This window comes from Bombina bombina, chromosome 11 (assembly GCF_027579735.1).
Source record: "Bombina bombina isolate aBomBom1 chromosome 11, aBomBom1.pri, whole genome shotgun sequence".
Taxonomy (NCBI): domain Eukaryota; kingdom Metazoa; phylum Chordata; class Amphibia; order Anura; family Bombinatoridae; genus Bombina; species Bombina bombina.
In genome coordinates, this window is record NC_069509.1 from 86,722,528 (window position 1) to 86,747,582 (window position 25,055).

The 25,055-nt window shown below is 41.3% G+C and overlaps 1 protein-coding gene across 1 annotated transcript in view; it reads right to left on the minus strand.

Annotated features, from left to right (window-relative positions):
* The window catches only part of CLCN7 (chloride voltage-gated channel 7), a 373,281-nt gene that overhangs the window by 261,417 nt on the left and 86,809 nt on the right, over positions 1-25,055 (minus strand). The gene's annotated exons all lie outside the window — the stretch shown is intronic.

The following is a 25,055-nucleotide window of genomic DNA, read 5'->3' on the forward strand; positions in this document are numbered from 1 at the left end:
AAGCTGGTCACATGATCCCTCCTAGGCTCCGCCTACCCCAGTCATTCGACCGACGTTAAGGAGGAATATTTGCATAGGAGAAACCATATGATACCGTGGTGACTGTAGTTAAAGAAAATAAAATATCAGACCTGATTAAAAAACCAGGGCGGGCCGTGGACCGGACACACCGTTGGAGAAAGTAATTTATCAGGTAAACATAAATTCTGTTTTCTCCAACATAGGTGTGTCCGGTCCACGGCGTCATCCTTACTTGTGGGAACCAATACCAAAGCTTTAGGACACGGATGAAGGGAGGGAGCAAATCAGGTCACCTAAATGGAAGGCACCACGGCTTGCAAAACCTTTCTCCCAAAAATAGCCTCAGAAGAAGCAAAAGTATCAAACTTGTAAAATTTGGTAAAAGTGTGCAGTGAAGACCAAGTCGCTGCCCTACATATCTGTTACGGTACCAACAGTGTACCAAGGGTTAATACCAGGGAACAACGTCCTGCATAGGGAATCAGCAATTCACAAACCAGCCAGTTTTCAGGTTTAAACAGAATATCTGCTTTATTTGAAGGCAGCACACAGATTTATACACCCTGGCTTCAGGTTACAAAGGGCATTGGTTTAACAGTAAAGCAAACATATGAACAATGCATCAAACCTCTAACAATTGTCTATTCACAGGTAAAACAGATTAACATATTAAGTTAATTAACTAGGGAAGAACGTTTACTCAGACAATCTGATGTTGGGCAGTCTAGTTAACATAATCACACAAGGACACAATCAGTTTACCCAGACAGACTCCTGAGACACAATCAGATCTGAAACATACATAGAATACATCTTATTACAGAATATAGGAACAGTTCTTATTAGCTATAAAGTCTTTTATGCCCACTTGGCTTATAGAGTCACAATTGCTCCCAAAAGGTGCACTCACACCCTGTACCCATCCTGTATTTATGGATACAGGGTGACATAGACATAAGACAGAGTTATGAAAGTACATGGGGTGTCCAGCATATAAAATTCCATATTTTCATGCAGTCTCTGGGTATCCTTAAGCCCATGTACCTCCAGCCCAAAGAATGTTCCATAACAGGCCCTCCAATGTACAGTGGCGAGATTGGTTTCGTCACATCTCTCCCCTTTTCCAAACAGACTAACAGGGTATCTGACCTCCTGCCGGTCAGTGCCCTGGTTAGTCCAGCAACCCACCCATAAAACACAATTAGTAGTACAGCCCACCCACAATAAATGGTTACTACACCTGAGTACGGGGAAAACTTGTCCATGTCCAGGTGCCTCACCACAGCTGTGTGGGGGACTGGTACGCTGAATTGGTGGGTTGCGAGGTGGGCAGAGACCAGCTGTACTCTGCCCGGGTGCCAGCACTACCATGGAAGTAGCCTGGTGGGAGCCTGGTTGCTGGAGGGGGAGACCGACTGTCTCCCCTTTGGATACATAGCTGTGCTGCTGGAGGGGGAGACCAATCGTCTCCCCTTTGGCTAAACAGCCGTGTTGCTGGGGGACAGGACCATCAAACTCCTCTCCCTCTGGTTTGTCATGCTCGGCTGTCCAGGGTATGTACTGTGCCATATACCACCAGAGCGCCTGGTAGGCATGTCAGTTTGCTGGGACAATCCATCTGTATTCCCGTTATGAGAGAGAATTCCTGTCCATACAAACAAGGGTTCAAATTCCTCAGTGCCCAGACCAGGGCCAAACAGTCCTTCAAAATCACATCAGCTTCTTTACGAGTTTTCTGTACCTGCTCTTTATAGGTATCCACAATCCCTTCATACTGACATAGGGTGCCCTTGAGTTGCAGCACCTCACTATGAGCCAGCGTCAGCTTCTCCTCCAGTGTCACTAAGTTTTTCTTTAATGTTTCATGTTCCACTCTCAAGCTGGTGTTTTCTGCAGTCTGTCGGTGCAGCTTGTCTAGCAGAGATTCCTGTTCTAAACGTGCTTTTTCCTCTGCGCTCCTCTTCTCCTTCATCAGCGCATTGTAACGGGACCTCCACATATCAATAGCGGATAGAGATTTACTGAGCTCAGCGTCCTGGGGCTTAGCAGCAGGTGGGTCAGTCTCTGCTGCACGGATCTGGGCACGGGTAGTCACAGAGTTAACATCAGCGGGACCCATAGGAGCGTAGGCAGAAACAAGGGGGGCCAAGTCATTTCCAAGAAGAACATCAGCAGGTAAGTCCTTCTTGACCCCCACATTCACAGGTCTAGCGCCCACTCCCCAATCCAAATGTACCCTGGCAACAGGTAGGCTGAACACATCGCCCCCTGCTACCCTCACAGCCACAGTGTCTCCAGTGTACTGTTTCTCAGACACCAAGTTCTTTTGAAGCAAGGTCATGGTAGCACCAGTATCCCGTAGACCACTGACCTTCTTCCCATTCACTTTAACCAGTTGCCGGTTATTCCGGTGGGCAGCTTGCACAAGGTCTGTCTCATGTAGGATGCTCCAGCATTCTTGCGCCTCTACGTAGCGGGCCGCAGGCTGAGGATTACGTGGGATTCCGCCGGCGGGTCTTCTCCAGGACTGCGCTTGGTTCGCTGCGTTTAGGGGACACTCTGGTCTTTTGTGCCCTAGTTGCTTACATCTAAAGCACCGAATAGGTTGTGAGTAGCCCCGCGAATTGAACAGGGCTCTCTGAGGGTAGTTCGTGGCCGGAGGCCGTGTGGTATAGCGGTGCGCCGGGGTTTGGTAACTGGCAGCTGCTGGGGTGACTGGGGGTCTGTACTCCACTCTAGCAGGGGGCTTAGTGGTAGCAATGTCCAGTTTGCGGGCATCCGTATACTCATCTGCCAAGCGAGCCGCTTCCTGCAGGGTGGAGGGTTTACGGTCCCGAACCCACTCTCGAACTCCTGCGGGTAATTTGTCGAAGCAATGTTCCAACAGGAATAGCTGCAGCACCTCTTCCCCAGATATGGCTTGGCACCCCGCTATCCAGTGAGCTGCTGTGCGGTGCACCTTACATGCCCACTCAAGGTAGGAATCTCCAGCTAATTTAACAGTGTCTCTGAACCGTCTCCGGTATGCCTCCGGTGTAACCGCATACCTGGAGAGCAGAGCCTCTTTTACAGTATTATAATCCCTGACTTCCTCATCTGGAATGGCCCGAAAAGCCTCTCTGGCCCGGCCGGATAATTTTCCAGATAATATCGTGACCCAGTCCTCTGCGGGTACCTTGTGTAGTGCACATTGCCTCTCAAAATCCGCAAGGTACCCATCAATCTCTCCTTCTGTTTCCAGGAAGTTTTTAAAAGCTGCAAAATTTACTTTTCTCTTTTCCATCTTAGTCAGTATTGTAATAATCCCCCTCTTCCTGAGGTTACTGGCTTGTGTAGTTGCTCTTCTGGGCGATAAGGTTCATTCCGTCGCTGCCACCAATGTTACGGTACCAACAGTGTACCAAGGGTTAATACCAGGGAACAACGTCCTGCATAGGGAATCAGCAATTCACAAACCAGCCAGTTTTCAGGTTTAAACAGAATATCTGCTTTATTTGAAGGCAGCACACAGATTTATACACCCTGGCTTCAGGTTACAAAGGGCATTGGTTTAACAGTAAAGCAAACATATGAACAATGCATCAAACCTCTAACAATTGTCTATTCACAGGTAAAACAGATTAACATATTAAGTTAATTAACTAGGGAAGAACGTTTACTCAGACAATCTGATGTTGGGCAGTCTAGTTAACATAATCACACAAGGACACAATCAGTTTACCCAGACAGACTCCTGAGACACAATCAGATCTGAAACATACATAGAATACATCTTATTACAGAATATAGGAACAGTTCTTATTAGCTATAAAGTCTTTTATGCCCACTTGGCTTATAGAGTCACAATTGCTCCCAAAAGGTGCACTCACACCCTGTACCCATCCTGTATTTATGGATACAGGGTGACATAGACATAAGACAGAGTTATGAAAGTACATGGGGTGTCCAGCATATAAAATTCCATATTTTCATGCAGTCTCTGGGTATCCTTAAGCCCATGTACCTCCAGCCCAAAGAATGTTCCATAACAGGCCCTCCAATGTACAGTGGCGAGATTGGTTTCGTCACAATATCTGATCAACAGAAGCCTCGTTCTTGAAGGCCCATGTGGAAGCCACAGCCCTAGTGGAATGAGCTGTGATTCTTTCGGGAGGCTGCCGTCCGGCAGTCTCGTAAGCCAATCTGATAATGCTTTTAATCCAAAAAGAGAGAGAGGTAGAAGTTGCTTTTTGACCTCTCCTTTTACCGGAATAAACAACAAACAAGGAAGATGTTTGTCTAAAATCCTTTGTAGCATCTAAATAGAATTTTAGAGCGCGAACAACATCCAAATTGTGCAACAAACGTTCCTTCTTCGAAACTGGTTTCGGACACAGAGAAGGTACGATAATCTCCTGGTTAATGTTTTTGTTAGAAACAACTTTTGGAAGAAAACCAGGTTTAGTACGTAAAACCACCTTATCTGCATGGAACACCAGATAAGGAGGAGAACACTGCAGAGCAGATAATTCTGAAACTCTTCGAGCAGAAGAAATTGCAACCAAAAACAAAACTTTCCAAGATAATAACTTAATATCAACGGAATGTAAGGGTTCAAACGGAACCCCCTGAAGAACTGAAAGAACTAAGTTGAGACTCCAAGGAGGAGTCAAAGGTTTGTAAACAGGCTTGATTCTGACCAGAGCCTGAACAAAGGCTTGAACATCTGGCACAGCTGCCAGCTTTTTGTGAAGTAACACAGACAAGGCAGAAATCTGTCCTTCAGGGAACTTGCAGATAATCCTTTTTCCAATCCTTCTTGAAGGAAGGATAGAATCTTAGGAATCTTAACCTTGTCCCAAGGGAATCCTTTAGATTCACACCAACAGATATATTTTTTCCAAATTTTGTGGTAAATCTTTCTAGTTACAGGCTTTCTGGCCTGAACAAGAGTATCGATAACAGAATCTGAGAACCCTCGCTTCGATAAGATCAAGCGTTCAATCTCCAAGCAGTCAGCTGGAGTGAGACCAGATTCGGATGTTCGAACGGACCCTGAACAAGAAGGTCTCGTCTCAAAGGTAGCTTCCATGGTGGAGCCGATGACATATTCACCAGATCTGCATACCAAGTCCTGCGTGGCCACGCAGGAGCTATCAAGATCACCGACGCCCTCTCCTGATTGATCCTGGCTACCAGCCTGGGGATGAGAGGAAACGGCGGGAACACATAAGCTAGTTTGAAGGTCCAAGGTGCTACTAGTGCATCCACTAGAGCCGCCTTGGGATCCCTGGATCTGGACCCGTAGCAAGGAACTTTGAAGTTCTGACGAGAGGCCATCAGATCCATGTCTGGAATGCCCCACAGTTGAGTAACTACAGATAAACACTAAAAAAAACTCTAAGCCATCTCCGTGGAGATGTTGCCTGTACAACGGCAAAGAGAATGACTGGGGTAGGCGGAGCCTAGGAGGGATCATGTGACCAGCTTTGCTGGGCTCTTTGCCATTTCCTGTTGGGGAAGAGAATATCCCACAAGTAAGGATGACGCCGTGGACCGGACACACCTATGTTGGAGAAATATTAATATATCAATGCTGGTTGTGCAAAGCCGGAGAATGGGTAGTAAAGGCATTATCTATCTTTTTAAACAATAACAATTTTAGGGTAGACTGTCCCTTTAAAGGGACATGAAACCTCAAAATTTTCTACTTCATCATTCAGATAGAACATACAGTTTTAACCCCTTAAAGGGACATAATACTCATATGCTAAATCACTTGAAACTGATGCAGTATAACTGTAAAAAGCTGACAGGAAAATATCACCTGAGCATCTCTAGGTAAAAAAGGAAGATATTTTACCTCACAATCTCCACAGCTCAGCAGAGTGAGTTCTGTGTAAAAAGTTATACTCAGCTGCTCCCAGCTACAGGTAAAAAAAAAAAAGAAGAAATGAACTGCAGCCAATCAGCATCAGCAGTGCTGAGGTCATGAACTCTTTTACTGTGATCTCATGAGATTTGACTTAACTCTCATGAGATTTCATTGTAAACTTCCTTTACCTGATTGGTGAAATAAGATGAGAGTGCACGAGGCTCATCCCCCTTAGCTGTCCCAGGACAGACATACTAATATGCTGCTTAGAAATCCTTTACAATGGGATGTGGCTACTGAGGAATTTTTGAGGTAAAATATCTTTCTTTTTTACATAGAGATGTTCAGGTGATATTTTCTAGTCAGCTTTTTACAGCTATACTGCATCACTTTCAAGTGTTTAAACATTTGGGTATTATGGCCCTTTAAAGGGACATAATACTCATATGCTAAATCACTTGAAACTGATGCAGTATAACTGTAAAAAGCTGACAGGAAAATATCACCTGTGCATCTCTATGTAAAAAAGGAAGATATTTTACCTCACAATCTCCTCAGCTCAGCAGAGTAAGTTCTGTGTAAAAAGTTATACTCAGCTGCTCCCAGCTGCAGGTAAAAAAAAAATAAAAAAATGAAGAAATGAACACCAGCCAATCAGCATCAGCAGTGCTGAGGTCATTAACTCTTTTACTGTGATCTCATGAGATTTGACTTAACTCTCATGAGATTTCATAGTAAACTTCCTTTAAACTGAATAGGGAAATAACAGAGTGCACAAGGCTCAACCCCTTAGCTGTCCCGGGACAGACATACTGATTTGCTGCTTAGAAGTCCTTTACAATGGGATGTGGCTACTGAGAAACTATTGAGGTAAAATATCTTTCTTTTTTACATAGAGATGTTCAGGTGATATTTTCTAGTTGGCTTTTTACAGCTATGCTGCATCACTTTCAAGTGTTTAAACATTTGGGTATTATGGCCCTTTAAGTAAGTTTGATACATTTTTTAAAATTGCATGGTCTATCTAAATCATGGAAAAAACATAATTTATGCTTACCTGATAAATTTATTTCTCTTGTGGTGTATCCAGTCCACGGATCATCCATTACTTGTGGGGGATATTCTCCTTCCCAACAGGAAGCTGCAAGAGGATCACCCACAGCAGAGCTGTCTATATAGCTCCTCCCCTAACTGCCACCTCCAGTCATTCGACCAAAGACAAGCAAGAGAAAGAAGAAACCATAGGGTGCAGTGGTGACTGTAGTTTAAAAATAAAATATACCTGCCTTAAAATGACAGGGCGGGCCGTGGACCGCATACACCACATGAGAAATACATTTATCAGGTAAGCATAAATTATGTTTTCTCTTGTAAGGTGTATTCAGTCCACAGATCATCCATTACTTGTGGGATACCAATACCAAAGCTAAAGTACACGGATGAAGGGAGGGACAAGGCAGGTACCACTGCCTGTAAAACCTGTATCCCAAAATAGCCTCCGAAGAAGCAAAAGTATCAAATTTATAAAACTTTGAAAAAGTATGAAGCGAAGACCAAGTCGCCGTCTTGCAAATCTGTTCAACAGAAGCCTCATTTTTAAAAGCCCATGTGGAAGCCACAGCTCTAGTAGAATGAGCTGTAATCCTTTCAGGAGGCTGCTGGCCAGCAGTCTCATAAGCTAAGCGTATAATACTTCTTAGCCTAAAAGAAAGAGAAGTTGCCGAAACCTTTTGGCCTCTCCTCTGTCCAGAGTAGACAACAAACAAAGCAGATGTTTGACGAAAATCTTTAGTAGCTTGTAAATAAAACTTTAAAGCACGAACCACGTCAAGATTGTGTAATAGACGTTCCTTCTTTGAAGAAGGATTAGGACACAATGACGGAACAACAATCTCCTGATTGATATTCTTATTAGATACCACCTTAGGTAAAAACCCAGGTTTGGTACGCAAAACTACCTTATCTGCATGGAAGATCAGATAAGGGGAATCACACTGTAAGGCAGATAACTCGGAAACTCTACGAGCCGAGGAAATAGCTACCAAAAACAGAACTTTCCAAGATAAAAGCTCGATATCTATGGAATGAAGAGGTTCAAACGGAACCGTTTGGAGAACTTTAAGAACCAAATTTAAACTCCATGGCGGAGCAACTGGTTTAAACACAGGCTTGATTCTAACTAAAGCCTGACAAAAAGCCTGAACATCTGGAACATCCACCAGACGCTTGTGCTAAAGAATAGACAGAGCAGAAATCTGTCCCTTTAAGGAACTAGCTGACAATCCCTTTTCCAATCCTTCTTGGAGATAAGTTAATATCCTGGAAATCCTGACTTTACTCCATGAGTAACCCTTGGATTCACACCAATAAAGATATTTACGCCATATCTTATGATAGATTTTCCTGGTGACAGGCTTTCGAGCCTGAATTAAGGTATCAATGACTGAATTGGAGAAGCCACGCTTTGATAAAATCAAGCGTTCAATCTCCAGGCAGTCAGTCTCAGAGAAATTAGATTTGGATGGTTGAAAGGACCCTGAAGTAGAAGGTCCTGTCTCAGAGGCAGAGTCCATGGTGGAAGGGATGACATGTCCACCAGATCTGCATACCAAGTCCTGCGTGGCCACGCAGGTGCTATCAAAATCACTGATGCTCTCTCCTGCTTGATTTTGGCAATCAGACGAGGGAGCAGAGGAAACGGTGGAAACACATAAGCCAGGTTGAAGGACCAAGGCGCTGCTAGAGCATCTATCAGCGTTGCCTTGGGATCCCTGGACCTGGATCCGTAACAAGGAATTTTGGCGTTCTGGCGAGACGCCATGAGATCCAGTTTGCCCCAACGTTGAACCAATTGTGCAAACACCTCCGGATGGAGTTCCCACTCCCCCAGATGAAAAGTCTGTCGACTTAGAAAATACGCCTCCCAGTTCTCTACACCTGGGATATGGATAGCTGATAGATGGCAAGAGTGAATCTCTGCCCAACGAATTATCTTTGAAACTTCCAACATCGCTAGGGAACTCCTTGTTCCCCCTTGATGGTTGATGTAAGCCACAGTCGTGATGTTGTCCGACTGAAATCTGATGAACCTCATTGTCGCTAGCTGAGGCCAAGCCTGAAGAGCATTGAATATCGCTCTTAGTTCCAGAATGTTTATTGGAAGGAGGGTCTCCTCCTGAGTCCACGATCCCTGAGACTTCAGGGAGTTCCAGACTGCCCCCAGCCTAGAAGGCTGGCATCTGTCGTTACTATTGTCCAATCTGGCCTGCGAAAGGTCATACCTTTGGACAGATGGGCCCGAGATAGCCACCAGAGAATCCCTGGTCTCTTGATCCAGATTTAGTAGAGGGGACAAATCTGTGTAATCCCCATTCCACTGACTGAGCATGCAGAGTTGCAGCGGTCTGAGATGTAGGCGGGCAAACGGCACTGTCCATTGCCGCTACCATTAAGCTGATTACTTCCATACACTGAGCCACCGAAGGGCGAAAAGTAGAATAAAGAACACGGCAAGAATTTAGAAGTTTTGATAACCTGGTCTCTGCCAGGTAAATCCTCATTTCTACAGAATCTATCAGAGTTCCCAGAAAGGAAACTCTTGTGAGAGGGGATAGAGAACTATTCTCTTCGTTCACTTTCCACCCGTGCGACCTCAGAAATGCCAGAACTATGTCCGTATGAGATTTGGCAATTTGGAAATTTGACGCCTGTATCAGAATGTCGTCTAAATAAGGGGCCACTGCTATGCCCCGCGGCCTTAGGACCGCCAGAAGTGACCCCAGAACCTTCGTAAAAGATTCTTGGAGCTGTAGCTAACCCAAAGGGAAGAGCTACAAACTGGTAATGCCTGTCCAGGAAGGCAAACCTGAGAAACCGATGATGATCTTTGTGAATCTGAATGTGAAGATAAGCATCCTTTAAATCCACTGTAGTCATGTATTGACCCTCCTGGATCATAGGTAGGATGGTACGAATAGTCTCCATCTTGAATGATGGGACTCTGAGAAATTTGTTTAGGATCTTGAGATCTAAGATTGGTCTGAAGGTTCCCTCTTTCTTGGGAACCACAAACAGATTTGAATAGAAGCCTTGTCCCTGTTCCTCCTTTGGAACTGGGTGGATCACTCCCATAACTTGGAGGTCTTGAACACAATGTAAGAATGCCTCTCTCTTTATCTGGTTTGCAGATAATTGTGAAAGGTGAAATCTCCCTTTTGGAGGGGAAGCTTTGAAGTCCAGAAGATATCCCTGGGATACAATTTCCAACGCCCAGGGATCCTGGACATCTCTTGCCCAAGCCTGGGCGAAGAGAGAAAGTCTGCCCCCTACTAGATCCGTTACCGGATCGGGGGCCAATCCTTCATGCTGTCTTAGAGGCAGCAGCAGGCTTTTTGGCCTGCTTACCTTTGTTCCAAGCCTGATAAGGTCTACGGACCAACTTGGACTGGGCAAAAGTTCCCTCTTGTTTGGTATTAGAGGAAGTTGATGCCACTGTCGTCTTAAAGTTTCGAAAGGCACGAAAATTAGTCTGTTTGGCCCTTGATTTATTAGACCTGTCCTGAGGGAGGGCATGACCTTTTCCTCCCGTGATATCAGAAATGATCTCCTTTAAACCAGGCCCGAATAGGGTCTGCCCCTTAAAGGGAATATTAAGAAGCTTAGACTTTGAAGCAACATCAGCTGACCATGATTTAAGCCATAGTGCCCTACGCACCTGAATAGCAAAACCAGAATTCTTAGCCGTTAGTTTAGTCAAATGAACAATGGCATCAGAAACAAATGAATTGGCTAGCTTAAGTGCTCTAAGCTTGTCAAGTATATCGTCAACTGGGGTCTCTACCTGTAAAGCCTCTTCCAGAGACTCAAACCAGAAGGCCGCCGCAGCAGTGACTGTGGCAATGCATGCAAGAGGCTGTAGAATAAAACCTTGTTGAATAAACATTTTCTAAAGGTAACCCTCTAACTTTTTATCCATTGGATCTAAGAAAGCACAACTGTCCTCGACGGGGATAGTAGTACGCTTAGCTAGGGTAGAAACTGCTCCCTCCACCTTAGGGACCGTTTGCCCATAAGTCCCGTGTGGCGGCATCTATTGGAAACAATTTCTTAAAAATAGGAGGGGGAGAGAACGGTACACCTGGTCTATCCCATTCCTTAGTAATAATTTCTGAAAACCTTTTAGGTATTGGAAAAACATCAGTGTAAACAGGCACTGCATAGTATTTATCCAATCTGCACAATTTCTCTGGCACTGCAATGGTGTCACAGTCATTCAGAGTAGCTAAAACCTCCCTGAGCAACACGCGGAGGTGTTCAAGCTTAAATTTAAATGTTGCCATATCAGAATCAGGTTGAATCATCTTCCCTGAGTCAGAAACATCACCCACAGAAAGAAGCTCTCCTTCCTCAGATTCTGCATATTGTGAGGGGGTATCAGACATAGCTACTAAAGCGTCAGAGTGCTCTGTATTTCTTCTAACCCAGAGCTGTCTCGCTTTCCTCGTAACCCAGGTAGTCTGGATAATACCGCTGACAGTGTATTATCCATGACTGCCGCCATGTATTGTAAAGTAAACGCCATGGGCACGCTAGATGTACTTGGCGCCTCTTGAGCGGGAGTCAAAGGCTCTGACACGTGGGGCGAGTTAGTCAGCATAACTTCCCCCTTGTCAGATTCCTCTAGTGATAAATCTTTTAAAGAAAGAATATGGTCTTTATAACTCAAAGTGAAATCAGTACATTTGGTACACATTCTAAGAGGGGGTTCCACCATGGCTTCTAAACATAATGAACAAGGAGTTTCCTCTATGTCAGACATGTTTAAACAGACTAGCAATGAGACCAGCAAGCTTGGAAAACACTTTACAGAAAGTTAACAAGCAAAAAATAAAAACGGTACTATGCCTTTAAGAAGGATAAAAAAAGGTCAGAATTTGAAAAACAGTGAAAAAAAGCAGTAAATCAAACAAAATTTTTACAGTGTATATAATAGGCTAACAGAGCATTGCACCCACTTGCAAATGGATGATTAACCCCTTAGTTTCAAAAACGAATCAAAAAAACGAAATAGACGTTTTTTACCAGTCACAACAAACTGCCACAGCTCTGCTGTGGCCCTACCTTGCCATACAAACGACTTTGGAAAGCATCAAAACCCTTCAGAGAGGTCCTAAGCATTCAGGGAACACCTTCAGGGAAACTGGATGTCTCAGTCTGCAAAAGCTAATGCGCATTTAGGCTCGAAATTAGGCCCCTCCCACTCCTGTCTACACAGTGAGAGGCCTAACAAAACTATCCCTAGGCAAATTTTAGCCAGCCATGAGGAAAAAACTGGGCCCCAATAAAGTTTTATCACCAAAAAGCATATCAAAAACGTTTAAGCACTCCCAGCAAACGTTTTATATTTCAGTAATTTGAAAAAATAATAAGAGTGTTACCTCTAATAGTAAGCATGATACTAGTCGTTATTAATTCACTGTAATCAGGCTTACCTCAAATAAATCCGGTATCAACAGCATTTTCTAGCATATACATTTCTCTAGAAAAATTTAGACTGCACATACCTCATAGCAGGATACCCTGCACGCCATTCCCCAAGCTGAAGTTACCTCCCTCTTCAGTTATGTGTGAGAACAGCAATGGATCTTAGTTACAACCTGCTAAGATCATTAGAGACCACAGGCAGACTCTTCTTCTATTTTCTGCCTGAGACCAAAATAGTACAACTCCGGTACCATTTAAAAATAACAAACTTTTGAATTGAAGAAAAACAACTAAATTACACCACATCTCTCTAACTGCTCCCATGCTTGTCGAGAGCTGCAAGAGAATAACTAGAGATGGCAGTTAGGGGAGGAGCTATATAGACAGCTCTGCTGTGGGTGATCCTTTTGCAGCTTCCTGTTGGGAAGGAGAATATCCCCACAAGTAATGGATGATCCGTGGACTGGATAAACCTTACAAGAGAAAAAGGTTTTGGTTTCATGCCCCTTCAACAAGTAAAATCATTTTCCTTAGTGACACAAACCAAAAAATTATTGCAGAAATGTTCCAATTAGTTTCCTGAGACTCCAGCCAATTAGCCTGAATGAACCTTATCAAGTATATTGCCTCACTACAGATCAACTACTTTCAAGATCACAGGAATTTCCTGGTTGTTTTGCACTGACATTCACAAAAAGCTTTCAATATTTCTGGATAGGTAGAACAGTGACTATGGCTTTCAGTCATATTTTACAAGCTCTGATAATTTCATAAGAATACATGTAATTGTGGCGAGAATATTTTCATCTCTCCATTGCAAGACGTCTCTCAACAAATTTAAGAAATAATTTTAGCTTAAGTAAACCGCTGCTTATTCACCTGTGCGTACCACTGTACTACATTTTGTTCCATCAAATTATTAATTTATCAGAATGGAGTACTTCATTCTGTTACATCTATTGAGAAGAGCTGCAAGTTATGTGAAACACGTGAAGCTGATGGTCACCAGCACCCACCCAATTATGCTATTAAAATTGTTTGTGTTGCAGCCAAAGAGTAAAAACCTCTATGCGACCACTATAGGGTCGATTTATCAAGTTGCTGCGGCGGACAGGGGTGCACATACGCGCCCCTGTCCGCCGCAGCTCGTCTCTAGCAGGCTGAATTCCGCTGCCGGAATTCAGCATTGCACACAAGCGATATTTTGCACTTGCGCGCAATCCCGCCCCCCTTTCCACACACACCCAATAACGCGCGGGCAGGAGCGGTCAGGGAGACAAAAGGTTACGGTAGCAGCGTTCTGATGACCGCTGCTTCTTAAATACAGACTGCAGGTTCTCTTGTAAGAACCTGCAGTCGTAGGGGGGGGGGGGCGAAGCCTGCCGAAGGCTTTGATAAATCGACTCCTTCAAAGATAAACATAATCATTCTTCCTTCACTCCGTCTACTTTCCCATCTTGGTTAAAGCCCATAGTAATGGCTTTCCCATAAGAACTCCAGTAGAATGTTTACCACTGTTTGGATCCTAGCTATGTGCAGTAGTATGCATGAAAGTGTCATCATACGATCATTGTTGGCCATCCAATATAGTCAAAGGATTATTTGTAATTAATGCACCCTCTTCAATATTTATCAATATTAAGACTTTTTCTCTATACAAAAACTATTTATAGCCAGAACACTAGTTAGAATATTATTATCATCATCTACAAAGAGAAAAGCAATGTGAATACAAAATATACAAAACGGCCACAAGCTCAAATGTTCCTAGCTACTGGACTTAGATGAAAGAAACCAGCGGTACACATTCGTTGATATATAATAAAGAACTTTCCCACAAATCCATTTCTAAGACCAATAACAAATTTTGCAGAACAGACTTGGCTGAGTTTTCTACAGAGAACCAAATAGAAGGCCTCCAAGGGCTAGCATGCACGGGAGTCAAACGAAGCTTAAAGGGACACTAAACCCAAATCTTTTCTTGCATGATTCAGATAGAGCATGCCGTTTTAAGCAACTTTCTCATGTACTCCTATTGTCAATTTTTCTTCATTCTCTTGCTATCGTTATTTGAAAAAGCAGAAATCTAAGCTAAGGAGCTGGCCCAATTTTGGTTCAGCACTCTGGATAGCACTTACTGATTGGTGGGCAAGAAAACGAAGAAAAATTGATAATAGGAGTAAATTAGAAAGTTGCTTAAAGGAACATGAAACCCATATATTTTTTTTCAGGATTTAGAAAGAGCATGCAATTTTAAACAACTTTCTAATTAACTTTCGTTATCTAATTTACTTCATTCTCTTGATATTCTTTGCTGAAAAACATATCTAGATAGGCTCAGTAGCTGCTGATTGGTGGCTGCACATATATGCCTTCTGTGATTGGCTCACCAATGTACATTGCTATTTCTTCAACAAAGAATATCTAAAGAATGAAGCAAATTACATAAAATAAGTAAATTGGAATGTTTAAAATTGTATCCTCTATCTAAATCATGAGAGATAATTTTTGGGTTTAATGTCCCTTTAACATTGCTGCTCTATCTGAATCATGAATGAAAACAAATTGGCTTTCATATTCTTAATATTTGTTGTTTGGCCCTATATTTATTGTGGTCAAAGTTCAAGCATACCGGCTCTATGAACGATCACTTTGTATATAGACAATGGCGAAATATATGCACTAAACAAACAAAATTGGCCAAGGCCCAATATTTCTGTGAAAATCTGAACAACATATCAAACCCAAGAAAGTTTTGGAAAATCATAAATAACTTACACACTCCACCAATCCACTCCCAAACCTCCACTGTCAAAGTGGACAATCAAACCCTGCAACTTCCCTTAGAAGTAGCAAATGCCTTTAACAATTATTTTGTCGGATGCTCCACCACCCTGATTGACAAACTAATAAAATGACACGCATCCTGAAACTACAAATGTAGATCAGGCCCCTCTAAATCTGCAAAGACCCAATATAGAGAAGTTCAATTTTAGACCTGTATCCATCAATGTCGTTAAGAAACACCTTAATAATCTAAAAATGAAAAACCAGTCTGGACCTGATCAAATCCCAGCAATGCTGTTGAAGCTCAGTGCACCGACAATTGCTAAACCTGTCACAACCCTAATTAATGAATCATTGGTGTCTGGGTACATACCCAAACTTTGGAAGGCTGCAAGAGTAGTGCGTATCCATAAAAGTGGTGAGATAACCTTGGTTTCTAATTATCGCCCAATATCATTGCTCCCAGTATTGTCAAAAATCTTAGAAAAGTCCGTCCATACGCAACTATGTGAGTTTTGCCAACAATCTAACCCCTGATCAATCAGGTTTTCGCCTGAACCACTCCACTACTACTGCCCTCCTAAAAGTTTGCAACGACATCCAAATTGGCATGAAACAAGGAGACATAACTGGAGCTATTTTCCTTGATTTTGCAAAGGCCTTTGACACAGTAGACCACGACATACTACTGCTCAAAATAAAATATTCAGGTATTGGTGATCGTCCGCTAACCTGGTTTCGATCATATGTATCGAATCAATCACAATATGTCTCCATTTCTGACAGCGACTCCCTCCCTCTCCAAGTCACGTATGGTGTTCCCCAAGGTTCCATTCTCGGCCGCCTACTATTCACATTATTTATAAATGATCTGCCAAATGTCTGCAAACCCTCAACTGTACACATGTATGCAGACGACACAATCTAATCTATGCAAGCAAATCCCGATCTGCTGCAGCTTGAGGCAGTGCTCCAAGACCAGTTCACAGAGGTAGAAAAAGTGGATTTCAAAAAACAAACATCTTCCTAAACACTGACAAAACTGTCACAATGATCTTTGGAACGAGACCTAAATTACACAAACTACAAAATTCCCATCTACTCATCAAAACAAAATCAAATTGCACGCTGACCACAGTCCACTTTTTCAAATACTTGGGTATGTTGCTAGACCCCAATCTATCTTTTGGCCTCCACATAGAAAAACCTTGCATCTAAAACTGTATCAAAAACTAGGTGCCCCTGTACAAAAACAAATCCTGTCTAAGCCCTACAGTAAAGGAAAAGTTTGTACAGCAAATGCTGATGCTAATCATGGATTATGGGTTTGTAGTATATGCACCTGCACTGCAAACTCACCTAAATAAACTTAATACATTGTAAAACTCGTTCTGCCGCTTTGTGCTACAATGTAACTATAGGATCCACCATTGTGACATGCTAAAAGAACTAAACTGGCTGTCGCTGGAATCCAGACGCACCCTCCATCTTTCCAGCCTTGTGTTCAAGAGCTTTTCTGGTTAGCTCCCACCGTACCTGAGCAGAATGCTCTCTCCCCGGCTGTTCCCACCCTCCTATAAACCTCCGACCCAATACCAGCACATTATTTAGTTTGCCACAATACAAAAAGAAAGCAGCTCGATCCTCATTTTCCTACAGAGCACCACAATTATAGAACGACCTCCTGCACACTTTCAAACCTATATCTCAAAACAGAATTCACCTGTCATGGTTGGTTGTATATTTCCTACCTGCTCTTTGTTAAATTTTACATATTTATGTATTATTGTTTCTGTATTTTAGTGTCCCCTTTTGTAACAATGCAATGTTTTGTGGACCCAGGACATACTTGAAAACGAGAGAAATCTCAAATGTATCCTTCCTAGTAAAATATTTTATTAATAAATATTGTAATGCAAAACTCCACAAATTCATGGTGTGTTTTACATTTAAGAAGAAAACAGAAAAGAGGCTAATAAAAAAAAAAGAAGTTCCCTGCCTATATTTCAGTACGGTTCTACATAATTGTTTAATAGATACCTGGACATAAGGATATTTCAAATCTAAAATATCCACCCGTTAGTAAAAAGCCTGGAATAGCTATGGCCATCACAAAAAAAGTAGGTTTAATATTTGGCAGAGTACAAATGCAAAATACATTAAGAATTTTAGAAACAGGGTTCTGTTCCACAAAAAAAAAAAAAATTATGCTTACCTGATAAATTTATTTATTTCTTGACACGATGAGTCCATGGATCGTCATTAATTACTGTTGGGAATATCACTCCTGCCCAGCAGGAGGCGGCAAGGAGCACCACAGAAAAGCTGTTAAATATCTCCTCCCTTCCCTCCCACCCCAGTCATTCGACCGAAGTAAAGGAGAGAAAGGAAGAAACAAGGTGCAGAGGTGTCTGAAGTTTATAACATACTAACAACCTGTCTAAATAACAGGGCCGGCCATAGACTCATCGTGTCAAGAAAGAAATACATTTATCAGGTAAGCATAAATTTTGTTTTCTTTCTAATGACACAATGAGTCCACAGATCATCATTAATTACTTCATTAATTACTGTTGGGAATCAATACCCAAGCTAGAGTACACAGATAAGGGAGGGATAACACAGGAAACATAAAACGGAAGGCACCACTGCTTGAAGAACCTTTCTCCCAAAAACGGCCTCAGCCGAGGCAAAAGTGTCAAATTTATAGAAATTTTTAAAAAGTGTGAAGAGAGAAGCAAGTTGCAGCCTTGCAAATCTGTTCCACAGAAGCTTCATTTTTGAATGTCCAGGAATAGGAAACAGCCCTCGTAGAATGAGATGTAACTCTCTAGGAGGCTGCTATCCAGCAGTTTCATAGCAAAGCGATGATACTCTTCAGACTAAAGAAAGAGAAGTAGCCAAAGCTTTCTGACCCTTACGTTTCCCAGAGAAAACCACAAATAGAGCAGAAGACTGACGAAAATCCTTAGTCTAAATAAAAAGAGAAAAGCGCTCAAACTGGGAACAAACAATAGCATAATAGCTTGTTCTGTGGCTAGTTACCACCCAAGAAGCAGCCTCTTTTTGCTCAACATGTGCCTTTCACAGAGAAGAACTTTCCTGAAGCATATCAGTCTGATCCTGAGTTCTCACCACTCACATTGGTGCTTAAACATTGTTTGCTTCACCTCCTTTTTTAAGAAGGTTTTTAAGAAGGTTTTTAAGAATTCTACAATAAAGTCTTCCTTCATTGACACCTGTGACTATGAGTGCACCTTTCCTTTTGTGCGGTCTGGATTCTTTGAAACGGAGGCTTGCACAGTTGTTCATGGATGTCGTTACCTGCACCCAATATCCCCACCCACCTCACAAAGCAATACACAGCATAGACCGAATAGGAGGTCAGAAGTCAGACGATTGATGACGTCAGACAGAGTCGACCTGATCAGTCACCTAACGATTGTGCATTACCGGACTGGTCAAAAGTGCTTTGTAAGCATAGTGGAAGGCCGTTATCGCACCCTGTGGACAGGCTATTCACAGGTATTGGCAGTTACCATCGTTCAGACCGGTACATTGGAGGTGAGGTGAGTGGAGGAGGGTTATCATCAGATTGTGTTAGCCCTCTTTGAACATTTATTCCCGTGTTTACTTAGTGGAGTATTATCTACACAAGTGTCACACGCAATATTGGTCATTGACTTTTGAGTACAATAGGTGCCGACACATATTTGGTTGTATACACTGAGCAACGGGTCCACGTCTGGATTCCAGCATCACACTTAGGGAGAATTCCCTAAGTGTCATAACTTGCATAAATAAAAAGAGAGAAGCGCTCAACCTAGGAACAAACAATAGCATAATAGCTTGTTCTATGGTTAGTTACCACCCAAGAAGCAGCCTCTTTTTGCTCAACATGTGCCTTTACAGAGAAGAACTTTCCTGAAGCATATCAGTCTGATCCTGACTTCACAGTACAGTCCAGCCCCCAAATACCAGGCAATCCCTCTCTAAACGAGAGAAACAGCAAAACCCCAGACGTACGTTTCGGCCTATTGTGGGCCTCGTCAGTGAGGTGCAGCCATATCCCTCTAGGCACACTGAGCAACGGGTCCACGTCTGGATTCCCGCATTACACTTAGGGCTATTCACAGTTACCATCGTTCAGACCGGTACATTGGAGGTGAGGTGAGTGGAGGAGGGTTATCATCAAATTGTGTTAGCCCTCTTTGAACATTTATTCCTGTGTTTACTTAGTGGAGTATCATCGACACAAGTGTCACACGCAATATTGGTCATTGACTTTTGAGTACAATAGGTGCAGACACATAATTGGTTGTATACACTGAGCAACGGGTCCATGTCTGGATTCCAGCATCACACTTAGGGGAGAATTCCTAAGTGTCATAACTTGCATAAATAAAAAGAGAGAAGCGCTCAACCTGGGAACAAACAATAGCATAATAGCTTGTTCTATGGCTTAGTTTACCACCCAAGAAGCAGCCTCTTTTTGCTCAACATGTGCCTTTACAGAGAAGAACTTTCCTGAAGCATATCAGTCTGATCCTGACTTCACAATAGCCCGAAACGTACGTCTGGGGTTTTGCTGTTTCTCCTCGTTTAGAGAGGGGATTGCCTGGGTATTCAAGTCATGTTTCGATAGGTCAACCATTTAATTTATGCAAACGTCACTATAAGGGTGGTGTGTATTTTACAGCAAATGATTGGTTTAGGAGTGTATAAATAGAGCAAGGATTTATTGTAACAATATAGCCTGAGGGAAACGGCATTCAGCAGAGAAACGCGTTGCTAAAGCAACAATTTTATCTGTTTTTAATAAAATAATTACTGTTTTATCCTTGCTCTGGATATTGGAAACTTTATTTCACCTCCCTTTTTTGGTTTGGATATCCGCCTGGTTGGAGTATCCATACCAAAGGTTACACATTCCATTTGGCCAGTGGTCTGGTATCCCGGATCTATTTCTTCATCGGATCCAGTTCGTCATCGCAAGTGGTCAGTGCTGAGAGCCTCGATCTGATCCTAAGCGCCTAAGCGAGTCAAGCGAACGGCTCTGAAGCTTCGGCCTGCTCATTATTGCACTGCAGATGCAACGCCGTTTGTGAGTATATTTTTCACCTTTATCAAATCTGGTGTTACCCGGTTTAGGACATACTGCACCCAAGAGCGCCTCTCTTTTTTCTGTGTTTCAGGAACAGTTTGTATCGATACTTTGGTGGAGAGAGCCTGCCCGATCCTTCTGTATCAAGATTTGTATATCATTGTTTGACTTGATTTTCCTATGCATATTATGGACTTTTTACCAGCATATATTGTTTAACCGATTTGTTTCAACTGTTTTAACTGTTTTGTTTGGACTAGGCGCACATCCCTATCCGACACTTTTACCCAGCTGGGTCAGGTGTTAGTTTGTTTTGTTTTCTATCTTTTGTTTAGAGGTTTTTGCAGCCACAATGTTATCCGTTAATGAAAGGGTTAAAAAGAGACTAACAATGGTCCTCTACTGTTACACCCACAGATTTCTGCATTTGATGTTAATACTATTATAGATGAACTAACTTTACATTCATCATTCTCTAATTAGAAGAACTAATTAACACCGAATGCAGACACTGGTGGGATGCTGTAATGTTAAAAAAATATATTGAAAGGAAACAAATTCCTAGGGGCTTAAGAATATTCAAAAACTGTTCATTTAAAGATGATGCAGAATTATTGCAGAAATGGGAAGAAGCCCTAGGAGATTGTTCCATTCGATTGATGAAAGTTTTGATATCACATAGAGAAGCCTTGGTAACAAAAATTAGTATTGAGATTGAAAAAATACAACTTCATTTAGACAAATTTAAAACATCAACAGAGTATGAAGAACTGAATAAATTAACTCTTCAGAGGACTGATAGTTTCCAAAGGGAATTATTAGAAAATAAAAACCGCAAGTTATTAAGAGATGAAGGTGATTATAATAGGGGCGAAATTCACACTTATAACCATGGCAGACGTAGACAAAGAAATCAACATAAGCCCTTCAAATCCACACGGAGCAATATGATGCAGGAAAGGGAAATTGAGCAACAAAACTACTCAAATTCCTAGGGGCTTAAGAATATTCAAAAACTGTTCATTAAAGATGATGCAGAATTATTGCAGAAATGGAAGAAGCCCTAGGAGAATTGTTCCATTCGATTGATGAAAATTTTGATATCACATAGAGAAGCCATGGTAGCAAAAATTAGTATTGAGATTGAAAAAATACAACTTCATTTAGACAAATTTAAAACATCAACAGAGTATGAAGAACTGAATAAATTAACTCTTCAGAGGACTGATAGTTTCCAAAGGGAATTATTAGAAAATAAAAACCTCAAGTTATTAAGAGATGAAGGTGATTATAATAGGGGCGAAATTCACACTTATAACCATGGCAGACGTAGACAAAGAAATCAACATAAGCCCTTCACATCCACACGGAGCAATATGATGCAGGAAAGGGAAATTGAGCAACAAAACTACACACCTGGTCATCATGTAGATCATAGGAATTTAGTTCAACAATACAACGAGGGTCCACATAATATACCCACCAATAGGTTAGGAAGAGAATGGCTGGACCACAGTAGGTAGAAGGAATAATCACAATATATGAATCACAAATCCAATTAGTAACGATACCAATGTCACGTGGCAAAAACATCATGCTTCCAATGGCCCTTACACATCAAAATTCCCCTACACTATAATAATTATAATAAACCAGTATGGCACAATAACTCAAGATTCCATGACACTGATAATAGGGCGAGAACCACCAATGAGAATGTATAATGAACAAAAATCCTCCACACAATATCACCATATCCATAGATATGAGGTATTGGAAGACAATTCAAACGTGGGCTAGTGGTGACCGCCTTATCTTCCAATCAAAGGAATTTGTAATCATCCTAGTGTCTCTTACAATTCTCTTTTTTTAGAAGAGAGACCAAGACAGCAGTCTTGGTCTCAGAGGAAAATCGCCAGCTACTTAGAACCCCTGACTACACAAACAGACAGCACAAAAAGGGAAAAGACCATTCATGACGACGGGGGTGTAGAGGGCGCGGGACCTCCTCCAAAAAAGCAAGATTACAAAGATTAAAGAAAGGGATCTTCAATTTATCAAGTCACGATCTTACGGGATGACGAAATTAGGTTATTGAGATAAGGGGACTATCATATAGTCCTTCCCAATTCCCATAATTCTTAATTAATTTGTTGATCTCACAGATTTACCCAAAAATTAAATATTCAAAAATATTTTGCGGAACGTAAATTAAAAGATCTAAAGGCACGGCCTATCCTGACAGATTCCATGGAGGCAAGAATTATATCTAGATATTCCTTTCTATGAACCTGACACTTTATTAGAACAGTTAAGTGAGGGGCTATATACAAACGGATTTTAGAAATAAATCTAATTTTAATCCTCAAATATCAAATAATGCCCATATTGATAATTTTTAAAGAGTTGTATTAGAGGAACTCGAATTACTTCCCAAAAATACCAAACACAAAAATCTATTTCCAAATGAATTAAAAGCTTTTAGATTCTCTTAAAAATAACACCAATTTGGGTGATTCGTCAAGCCCGATAAGGGGGGTGGGATAGTCCTCCAGGATCTGGGGGATTACCTTAATGAAGCCAATAAAATATTACAGGACAAATCCTATTATTCCTCCTTACTAAAGATCCCACCATCTGATTATCTCAAAACATTAACTGGTCTTGTTAAATTTGCTTATCAAGAAGGAATAGTAAATAAAAAAAGAGAAAAGAATTTCTGATCCCTTGTGAACCTAGCTGTGGCCTTCTACTATCACCTCCCCAAATCCACAAGGATGTAAGTAATCCCCCCGGGGAGGGCCGATAGTGCAGGCATAGGTAGTTTAACAGAGAATTCCTCGGCCCTATGTCGATTTTTTCTTCAAAGATATGTTGTTAACCTAGATTCTTATATCAGAGATTCTTCTGATCTGCTTCAAAAACTCAACTCTATACAAGTTCCCCAAGGATCTATATGGATAACGTGTGATGTACAAGCCCTGTAACTCCAATATCCTCACAAATTGGGTGTCAAGGCTGTAGCTAAATTTTTGGAGGATGATTGGTATATACCTCCTCTCAGAAACAAATTTATATTACAATTAATTTTGTTTATTTTACAGCATAATTATTTTATTTTTCAGGATGAATATTATTTACAATTAGGGGGAACTGCCATGGGCACCAGGTTTCGCCCCAAGTTTTGCAAACCTATATATGGGGCTGGTTCGAACAAAATATCTTACGAATCAGAATTGGGGCGAGCCTGGTGTACTATGGCAGATTTATTAGATGATCTTTATATTTTATGGAATGCACTAGTACAGAAGCACAACGATTTGTAGAACATTTAAATGATAATGACAGAGGCCTGACTTTCACAAGTTGTATACATCCAGATACAGTAGTATTTCTAGATTTATGTCTAACATTTAATAATCTGGGGGGGGATAGACATTCATACACATTTTAAAAACTGTCGATAGCAATAGCTACCTAGACTTTTCCGAGCATCCGACTATTATCCATGGAAAAGAAATATTCCATACGGGCAATTTAAACGGATAAGACGCAATTGTAATAAATTGTCCGATTATGAGCAACAAAGTTTGATATTGAAGGATAGATTTATTGAAAAAAATTACCCTTTAAAGATTATAAATCAAAGTTACAACCGTGCCAAATTGGAGAATAGAGAAGAATATTTTCAAAATTTGTCCAAGGAATCAAGAGAGCCATCTAAACCCTCAGAAGTTAGATTTATCACCCAATTTAATTATAATCATGATCTTATAAGTAAAATTCTTAATAAACATTGGAGAATATTGAAACGTGACCCAATTTTAACTGAGTTAATAGGAGACAAACCCTCGATAGTTTATAAAAGAGCACCTATTTTTAAGAATATTTTAGCACCAAGCAGAAATAGTGAAACATAAGAAAATCCAAGAATTAACAGCATTCCCCATAAACCTCATCATACAGCTAAAAAAGGAGCATATAAGTGCAAGGTCAGAAACTGCAAAATGTGTGACCATATTGAGGATAAAAAAGTAGCTTTTCGATCTTTGTGTTAATAAGAAATCTTATAAAATTTAAAAGTAAAATGTCCTGTGCTACACACTATGGTTATATATCTATTATCTTGTGTCTGGAGGGATCCAATATATAGGCGCACTATTAGACGCCTTAGCCACAGATGGTCATAAGATTATTGCAGTATACTCCGGAACAAAAAATCCCATAGTGTGATTACACATTGTCATACCAAACATGAAGGTAACCCCTAACTGCATAGGATTACACCAATTGAAGAAATTCCACCTCACACTTATACAATCGATTCACGAGGCTTAGGCAGAGGGAAACCTACTGGGATCCACAAGCTCAAAACAATCCATCCATTTGGGCTGAATTTGAATGTGGATTTAGCAGCTTTCTGATCTGCAGGGTTAACTAGACATTAATACCTATGTGTATTCACACAAGGTCCCATCACTTACCACTTTTCACTTTTATTGGCACTAAACATTCACATAGCCATATTTAACACTGCACTTATACCTGCACATATATAGGATTTATGTTCTATCTAATAGTATCTTACTGCACTTAAGTCACCTCATTTTAACCTATTCATATACACAATTAGTCCTATCATTACATACACTTCAACACTTAATTTTATTAGTAGTAGTAGTAAAGGCGTAGGATACATTATAAATACACACAGTATAATCACGTTAGTATATCTTTTGACACAAGGGTTATAGTCCCTATTAGGCTTGATAGGAGGGTAAGTTCAGTCACTATTCAGTACCATTA